The sequence below is a fragment of the Peromyscus californicus genome, unplaced genomic scaffold (assembly GCF_007827085.1).
Source record: "Peromyscus californicus insignis strain IS unplaced genomic scaffold, ASM782708v3 Scaffold_2__1_contigs__length_46816999, whole genome shotgun sequence".
Lineage (NCBI taxonomy): Eukaryota > Metazoa > Chordata > Mammalia > Rodentia > Cricetidae > Peromyscus > Peromyscus californicus.
Window position 1 is genome coordinate 15,804,858 of NW_026294540.1, and position 8,366 is coordinate 15,813,223.

Sequence of the window (8,366 nt, forward strand, 5' to 3'; positions counted from 1 at the left end):
CTATCTATCTATCTATCTATCTATCTATCTATCTATCTATCTATCTATCTATCATCTTTTTCTGAGTCAGGGTTTCTCTGTAGCCCTGGTTGTCCTGGAACTCACGCTGTAGACCAGGCTGGCCTCCTGAGTGCTGAGATTAAAGACGTGCTTTATTTATTTATTTTTTTGATTTTTTCGAGACAGGGTTTCTCTGTGTAGCTTTGCGCCTTTCCTGGAACTCACTCTGTAGCCCAGACTGGCCTCGAACTCACAGAGATCCTCCTGGCTCTGCCTCCCGAGTGCTGGGATTAAAGGCGTGCGCCACCACCACTCAGCGTGCTTTATTTTTCTATTAAAGTGCATTTTTTTTTTTTAATGGAACGCTTCACGAATTTGCGTGTCATCCTTGCGCAGGGGCCATGCTAATCTCTGTACCGTTCCAATTTTAGTATATGTGCTGCCGAAGCCAGCACTAAAGCGCACCTTTATTTGACACGCAGGTACCATGCATCTATAAGCATGAAAAGCCACCGGGGATCAGTGTCATAGGGTGCCCTGAAGCCACCACATGCAAACACTCCCTGATGGTCCGCCCTCTGGCTTTGCAGGCTTCAAAGCCGCATGGTCTTCGCTTTTCCCTGCTGCCTGCTCTCTTACGACCCCTCCAGCGACGCGTATTTAAATTTTTACAGGTTTCAGGATAAGAACGAATTAAAATTCTTCGTTCCAAGAGGTTACTGCCGTGGCGACCCTTACAAGAATGTCTTTCCTGGCTCCATTTGGTTGCAAAGACCCAGAAATAAGAATGGCGTTTAAAAAGTGGAGATGCCGGGGATCGAACCCGGAGCCTCATACATGCAAAGCATGCGCTCTACCACTGAGCTACATCCCCCGCCCGATTGCTCGTCCTCTCGAGAAGTCCCTGCAATACTCTATGAATCACTGTTTGGGTTTTTTTCCCCCCTCTAAATTAAATTTGTGTGTATTTATTTAAAAGGGTTTTGAGGGCTTAGCAAAATGTCTTATATTTCGCAAACAAATGTGTTCATTATTGCGTTGACATAAGCTAAAGTGTTTACCCGATTCAGAGAATAAACAGAAAGTAAAAAAAACAAAAACAAAGCAAAACAAAAAAACCAATAAATAAGGACTTGGCCCCAATATTCCTCACCCAGAATTGCTTGAAGCCCTTCCTCTCTCTCTCCCTCCACCTGCCCCCGCTCCTGGAAGAATATTCTGGATGTGAAAATGGCCTTACAGTTTCAGACCCCACAATTAGGGCTCAGATTTGGAGCAAGGACTCAAAACTCTGCAACATCTCTGGGAACAGTGTCGTGGATGGGGGTCGGGCTGTTCTTTGCCTGGGAGCCGCGAGGAGAGGCCACAAGCCTCCAGGGCTACTACACCCGGGCATTGCCTATCTCTTCCGGCGTGGACGCTGTACCCTCAGAGGATCTGCCTGACCCTGATACCCATCCACGCACTCACAGCAGCTGGTGCCTGACGTCGCCTGCCAGAACGCTGGGCACAGCAGCGGGCATTGCCTGACCTCTCTGAGCCTCCTTCCTGTGAGACACGGAGACGCCGACAGACAGACCCAACCCTGCCGCTCTCTAGGACAGACAACAAGGACAGAGCCTGCACAGGCTCGAGCAGTGAGGAGTGGCGGTCGTCGCTGGTGTGGACTGCAGCAAAGGGCTGCTGCATCCTACACCGTCATCCTCCTGCCGCATGTGTGGAGTCCCACATCATCTTGCCCCTGGGTCTCGGGGCGGGGGCCGGGGCGGGGGGAGGTTTGGAGGCTGCGTTGCTCACAGGAAATAGAGGGGTCCATGGGCAACCTCCTCCTCCGGGTCTGAGGTCCTGGGAGAGAGCCGGGCAAACAAAAGAAAGACCGACTTTGAACCCGGCTGAAGGAGCAAGCCGAGGTCGCTCCCCGTCCTCCCCGCGGCGGTTTGCACTCGCTGTTCCCCTCAGCGTGGAATGGCCTTCCCAGGTCTCGTGATCGGCTCCTTTTTACGGACCACCCCAACCCCTCTAAAGGGGCCCACAAGGGAACAGGCGAACGGAAGGGTGGCGGCAGTTCGGGAGGATGCACGGTTCTCGGGGGACAAGAACACGTCCCCAGTTCACAGACATCATCATCAGCAAGGCTGTGGGCAGCGGCTGGAGTCAGAAGGAGGCGCAGCCTGGGTCGCAGCGTGAGCCGGGTCTGTCTGGGCCTCCGTCTTGTGACTGCGGGGACCAGGGACACGGGGGACAGCCGCGGGAGAGAACAGGGTCTTTCTGGCGACCTGCCACCCTGAGCTGAGCTCAGGTCCAAGAGGGTGGAGCCCAGCCGTGAGGGTCGGGCTTATTTTTCTGCGACAGGGTGAAGTATGTCCATGGGAGTTAAAAAAATTTAAATCGGTTGGAAGACGAACAAAAAAAACCACAAAGGAATTGATAATAAAAAGGAGCGCTCGCCAATCTCCCCGTCGGGGAATCGAACCCCGGTCTCCCGCGTGACAGGCGGGGATACTCACCACTATACTAACGAGGAAGACAGCTGTTTACTAGCTTGGCCAGAGGGTCCTTTAAGACTCTTTGAATTCCGTGACAAAAAAACACAGAAAAATAAATCTGATTTGATTGAATCTTGTCCTTGAAATGCCCATCCCGCACTTTATGTTTATATTCTTTTATAAAGTTTTATATTTTGCCGCCTGGATTCAGACCGCAAGCACTAATAAATGAGCACCAAGCGTTCACCGGCAGACATCGACAAACATCTCAGGGACGAATACGCGCTTCAGCGGAAGGCGCTTTCGGAACCACTTCGATTCACCCCCAAGGAGGAGCGGCGGGGAAGTTTCCAGAGAATCCGGCTTCAGTGCACGATGTTCGGGGCTTTTGTGGAAAAAAAACAAAAAACGAAAGCGTTTCATATACTGGAGAGGAATGCAGAAGAAAAAAGGAGAGCTGCCGAAACCCGGGATCGAACCAGGGACCTTTAGATCTTCAGTCTAACGCTCTCCCAACTGAGCTATTTCGGCAGTTGTTGCCAGTGTGTTCCTTTTCTCCTCTCCTTGTCGTTTCTAAAACTTTGACTCCTCGGCTTTTCCAAGCTGGGAAGCCCGGAAATGGACGTTTTCCAGTCTCATCCCTGGGTCACTCGCGCGCCATGGTCCCCGCGCATCCTCTAAGGCCACTATCTACGAGGGTCCTTCAGGGACCCCCCCAGGACTTTATGGTCTACAGTGAATTTATTTATCGTTTTCCCTGTGTATTAGCTGGAAGGACACACCTACGCTGACCTCAGCCACCGAGGAAGACCCCAGAACAGGCGACGCTTAGTAGGTGCTTAACTCAGTGTTTGTTGAGCGCGTAACAAACGCACGGATAAGCCCTTCCCGGCTTGGAGTTCTGCGACTCCTGCTCCCCACTCCCCTCTTGGAGAAGGAGCAGGGTCACTTCTGGATGCAGGCCGCTAGCTGCCAGGCACCCAGGGGTAACTGATGCTCCCTGGGCAGGGCCACACCTGACTCAGATCCGGCCTCCGAGCGTGGTCCCCATGCTCGTGCACACTTGCTCAGCCTCGAAGCACGGGGAAACGGAACAGGTGAGGATGGGGATGGGTGGGCCCTGCCTGCTCCCTTCCCTGCGGTGAGCAGGAAGTGGAAGGCTTGTCTTGGGGACCAAGGGGAGGAAGTGAGGCCCCAGAGGCGGGCAATGAAGGCCAGGAGAAGGGAACAGATGTTGGGCAGAGCTGGAAGCCCCCTGAGAAGGTCTTCCCCGGCTACTGCGAGCATGGGCCGGTGATCGACCGAGGCAGCCACATCCGGGAGGGGTGAGGGCTGGTGGGGTGGTCCAACCCGGAGCTGTGGTGTCTGGGCCACGCCTGCAGAAGCGGGCCTAGAAAGAAAGGGACATTGAGGGGGCTCAGGAGGAGGAAAGGGACCTTGTTGATGGCCTGGATCTGGGATTGGGGGTGGGGGCAGGAAGGGGTGAAGAGGATGCCCAAGAGTGAGTTGGTTTGATGGTGGAAAGTAGGAAGTCTTCGGGAGTGGGTCGTATGAGAAGGAGCAGTTGGGAGAGGAGAGAGACAGAGACAGAGGAACAGAGACAGAGAGACACAGAGAGCCAGGGAGACCGAGAGAGACAGACGAGAGAGAGACAGAGACACAGAGAGAGACAGTGGGACAGAGACAGAGAGACAGGCAGACGAGAGAAAAACACACACAGAGAGACAGAGGGACAGAGACAGAGAGAGACACACGCAGAGACAGAGTGAGAGACAGAGGGACAGAGAGAGAGAGAGAGAGAGAGAGAGAGAGAGAGAGAGAGAGAGAGAGAGAGAGAGACTGCCTTGGGCTTGCAGCCTCTAGTTCCGGAGGATTTACCTTTCTGTTGTTTAACGCTCCCAGCCTTTGGGGTTTTGTCATGGCTTGGCAGCTCTGGAGGTCACGCAGCCAGGCTACAGTGTACCTATCCATCCGCACGCTGGGTTTTCCTGCACAGGGCTGAGACCGGGTTCAGTTGTCGCGTATGGGGATGATGGAGAAGAAACAGGAGGTCTTGCTCCCTTCGGGAATCCTATTCCCGCCCCGCCCCCACCTCACTGGCGGGCAAACACTCTGCACCCAGACCTTTAGTTTGAGACAGTCTTACCAAGTTGCCCAGGATAGCCTTCACCTCGCTTATTAGTGCAGGCTGGCTCGGTTCCCAGCACCCACAAGGTGGCCCGCAATCATCAACTCCAGTTTCAGGGGATCTGACCCTTCGACGGACATCTCCGAACAGCAGGCATGTCCGCAGTGTGCATACATACACGCAGGCAAAACACAAAATAAAATAAATGTAAAACAAAAATCAGTTTGGGTACATAAAGTCTTGTCTCTAAATAAATAAATAAATAAATAAATAATAAAAAACAAAGAAATGGGAGTGGAGGAGATGAAGTTTTGTAAGCTAAGCCCTGGGAAGGCTGAGGCAGGAGAATTGCTCCTGGAGTTGAAGGCGTGGTTACAGGCCAAAGAGGAATTAAAAAACCAAACCCTGCTGAGCAGTGGGCACCTGCTTTACGCTTCTCAGCGCGTGCTTTTACAGCGCTTGGCTTTTACAAATAAAGCAGTAAAAATAAATAAAACAGATCTTCACGACAAAAACGGAGTAAGGTGGGGAAGAAAAGGGAGGAAACGGAGGATGGGGTCTCTTTGCAGAGGCAGCCCTGTCGGCAGGCTTGGGAGTTGGCGTTAACCAGACGCCCAGTGGCCGGACCTCCTCCTTAGCCATGCTCACATGCGCCACCCCAAGTGAACTCGGGGGGAGGAGGGAAGTCCCTGTAAAATTCAGGGCAGTAGAGGGTAAGGTTGGGCACAAGATGGCATAAGGATCCGGTTGATGATGGTAGTTCCCCGAGACCCTATTGCTCAGATCCATCATGCAGGAGTTCCCTAAGACCCTGTTGCTCAGACCCATGGTGCAGGAATCTCAGGATTTCTAAAAACGCAAAATCCTTTGTCTGGTCTCCCCGTCGGGGAATCGAACCCCGGTCTCCCGCGTGACAGGCGGGGATACTCACCACTATACTAACGAGGACGAACCATACCAGGGTCTCTCCAGACAAGTGGCTATAGACAAGTAACGCACAGTGGCAGGTACCGGGTTTCTTCTCCCATCCATATTCCTTCTCTCCTGCTCTATCCCTCCCCTGGTTCTTTCCCTCTCTCTTTTCCTCCCTTCTGAGACCTCAGTTCGTGACGCCAACGTCACCAGCCGAGATGGAAGACTTTACAGCGGCAATGCTTGATTGCTATCACCATTCCGGAAAGCCCGCCCCACAACTAGGGGATGTAGCTCAGTGGTAGAGCGCATGCTTTGCATGTATGAGGCCCCGGGTTCAATCCCCGGCATCTCCACTTTTTTTTTTCTTTTTTTCTTTCTTTCTTTTTTTTTTCTTTCTTTCTTTCTTTTTTTTTTTAAAACCCCTCTAGTAAAACAGATCAGAAAGCAACACTAGAGATCAAGGCCTTCGTCCGCATCAAGTGAAGAGTCGGTGCCCCAGGAAGGACCCTACGGAGAGGCTTTGCGCGGGTGGCGGGAATCTACGTTTGTAAGCCAACTCGCGTAGTTACTTGTGAATGGAGCAGGAGGAAAACATTGCCTTTCCAAGGAGGTTCTGTAACGGGCAGCTCCTGAATGCCTATTGCCGCGTAGTGTACACCCATCGTGCGTCTAACCAGATTGTCAAGCAGCCCAGTAACCTTGCCAAGACCACGCAGAGTCTCAGCCCTTCGGGAACTCAAATTCCAGCTCGAGGCTAACACTAAGGAACCCTAGGGATGTTTCATAAGGACGCACAGAACTGCGGGGACACCCACGAGATCTGCATGAACCGGAGTCGGTGGGCGCTCATTCCCTGAGCGCGGAGCGAGAGCTTTGGGATGAAAGGGCCAGAAAGCTGCCCGGTGTCTGGACTTTAATGGATGGGGACAGAACCAGGTGGAACTAAGGTTTGGAAGCCCCCGGAAGGCCGGAGGACAGGGACTTGGTTCTATATCACCAGTGTTTTAAAGGCGCCTTCTGGCGGTCACGTGAAGTTTTGCAGGCTGGCGCTGGAGGTGCAGCGGGGTGAGGTGGGGCTTGTTAAACTGGCCGATTCTGTAACATTGCCTAACTCGGGGGCGGGGGGCATGCTTTGTATAGTCATCCCCTTTAGGTTTGTTCTGCCACTTAGAGGCTTGTCACTCACGTGTAGCACTCCCGACTTTCTACCCTCTACTTCGACAGCGTGGATGCCTACACGGAACAGCGCCCGTGGGCTGGACAACGTCTACTTAAACATATTATTTGATGGCTGGGGTGTAGCTGTTTGTAGAGCGCTTACCAAGAATACACAATAGCTAGCATTGGATTAAGCCAGGCATGGTGGCGGATGCCTGTCATTCCAGCACCCGAGGAGCGTTTGAGGCTAGCCTGGGCTGAGATGCTTTCTCATTAGCACACGTGGAGGGGCTCCTGGTTCCCTCTCTGCTCACCAGCCTCGGGGATTGACTGCCTTGATCCTTAAATTCTTTATCCTCACCAAGGATAAGGTTACAGGTGTGAACTACCCCAGTCTGGCTTATGTGGCACTGGGGTTGGTACCCTGGGCTACCACGCCAGTCCTTGGTGCTTTAACTTCTAAGTGCACTGGGAACTATTACTTTCCTGCCTGGTTGAGAGGGTGAGCATCTCTCCTGTTAGCAGGAAAAGCCTCTATAACCACCTGAATGCTGATCACTGGAGCAGGTTTGGGAAAAGATTTGTTTATTCATGGAGGTAGGAGGACCAGGTCTCCTAACTGCCTCTCTAACAGCTTGGGAACACTCCTGGATAAAGCAGGGTGATTCAAGGGGTGAATTCGGTGAGGTACCCCAGGAGGCCAGGAGTTAGTCTCCAACCTCAAGGGAAAATGGTCCTGGCCAGCAGTGCTAGCACACTTCCCTTACCACCTGGAAGATAGAGACAGGAAGATCCATTGGTACAAGGTGATCTGAGCCAAGTGTGGTGGCACACACCTGTTACCCTAGCTCTTGGGAGGTGGAGGCAGGAGGATTATGAGTTCAAGGCCAGCTAGCTACAGTGTGCTCAAGGCCAGGCTGGGCTACATGAGAGACCCTGCTTCGAAATTAAAAAAATATGAAACCAGGGCCTTCAAGCTGACTCACTGGATAAAGGAAATTGCCAGGACCAACAACTGACCCAAGTCCCCTTCCCAGGACCTGGGAGACAGAGGCAGTCATTTTCTAGGAATCTGGGGCCAGCCAGAGCTATATGAAACCCTGCCTCAAAACCAATACCTGGGACTTACCCCGCCTCCCAACACACACACACTTAAAAAAAAAATTACACTGGGTTTCATAGGGTAATCTTCACACAGCCTATAGCCTATGTTTTGGGAAGGACCCCTTTCCCAGCATCCTCTCCTTCTGTTAATCCCCTTTGCTCCCCAGTCTGCTTTCACGACACCTATAGGATGTATGGTTTTATGTATTTATAAAGTCCAGGGCGCACAAATAGGAGAAAATCTGTCTTTCTGCGGTTGGCTTAATCTGCTTAGTAGGATAATCTCCAGTTCTGGTTTTCCTTAATGGTGAAAGAAATCCCCGTCTTACATAAACCATTTTCTTTACCCATTCTCCACCTGGATGGGAACCCGGCTGCTTGTAACAGCTTAGTGTCTGTGATGCTGTGCCTTGGAGTCCTCTGGTAAATACCCAGCAGTGGCATTGCTGGATCTTAAGGTAGATCTTTGCAGCGTTCTGAGATGCCTCCATATTGATTTCCACAGTGGCTAGACTGGTTTCCTTTCCCAGTATTGGTGTGTGCAAGAACTCCAGTTGGCCTAGGCTATGCTGGAA

General features: G+C 52.2%; 6 non-coding genes across 6 annotated transcripts; 1 reads left to right on the plus strand and 5 right to left on the minus strand.

Annotated features, from left to right (window-relative positions):
* Positions 1-351: 351 nt before the first annotated feature.
* Positions 352-455, minus strand: LOC128121136 (U6 spliceosomal RNA). The gene has a single exon (XR_008222081.1). It is a non-coding gene; the product is annotated as a U6 spliceosomal RNA (small nuclear RNA).
* Positions 456-802: 347 nt separating this feature from the next.
* On the minus strand, positions 803-874 carry Trnaa-ugc (transfer RNA alanine (anticodon UGC)). The gene has a single exon. It is a non-coding gene; the product is annotated as a tRNA-Ala (tRNA).
* Positions 875-2,452: 1,578 nt separating this feature from the next.
* On the minus strand, positions 2,453-2,524 carry Trnad-guc (transfer RNA aspartic acid (anticodon GUC)). The gene has a single exon. It is a non-coding gene; the product is annotated as a tRNA-Asp (tRNA).
* A 420-nt stretch (positions 2,525-2,944) lies between these two features.
* On the minus strand, positions 2,945-3,017 carry Trnaf-gaa (transfer RNA phenylalanine (anticodon GAA)). The gene has a single exon. It is a non-coding gene; the product is annotated as a tRNA-Phe (tRNA).
* A 2,473-nt stretch (positions 3,018-5,490) lies between these two features.
* Trnad-guc (transfer RNA aspartic acid (anticodon GUC)) lies at positions 5,491-5,562 on the minus strand. Its single transcript has one exon. It is a non-coding gene; the product is annotated as a tRNA-Asp (tRNA).
* A 248-nt stretch (positions 5,563-5,810) lies between these two features.
* Trnaa-ugc (transfer RNA alanine (anticodon UGC)) lies at positions 5,811-5,882 on the plus strand. Its single transcript has one exon. It is a non-coding gene; the product is annotated as a tRNA-Ala (tRNA).
* The last annotated feature ends 2,484 nt before the right edge of the window (positions 5,883-8,366 follow it).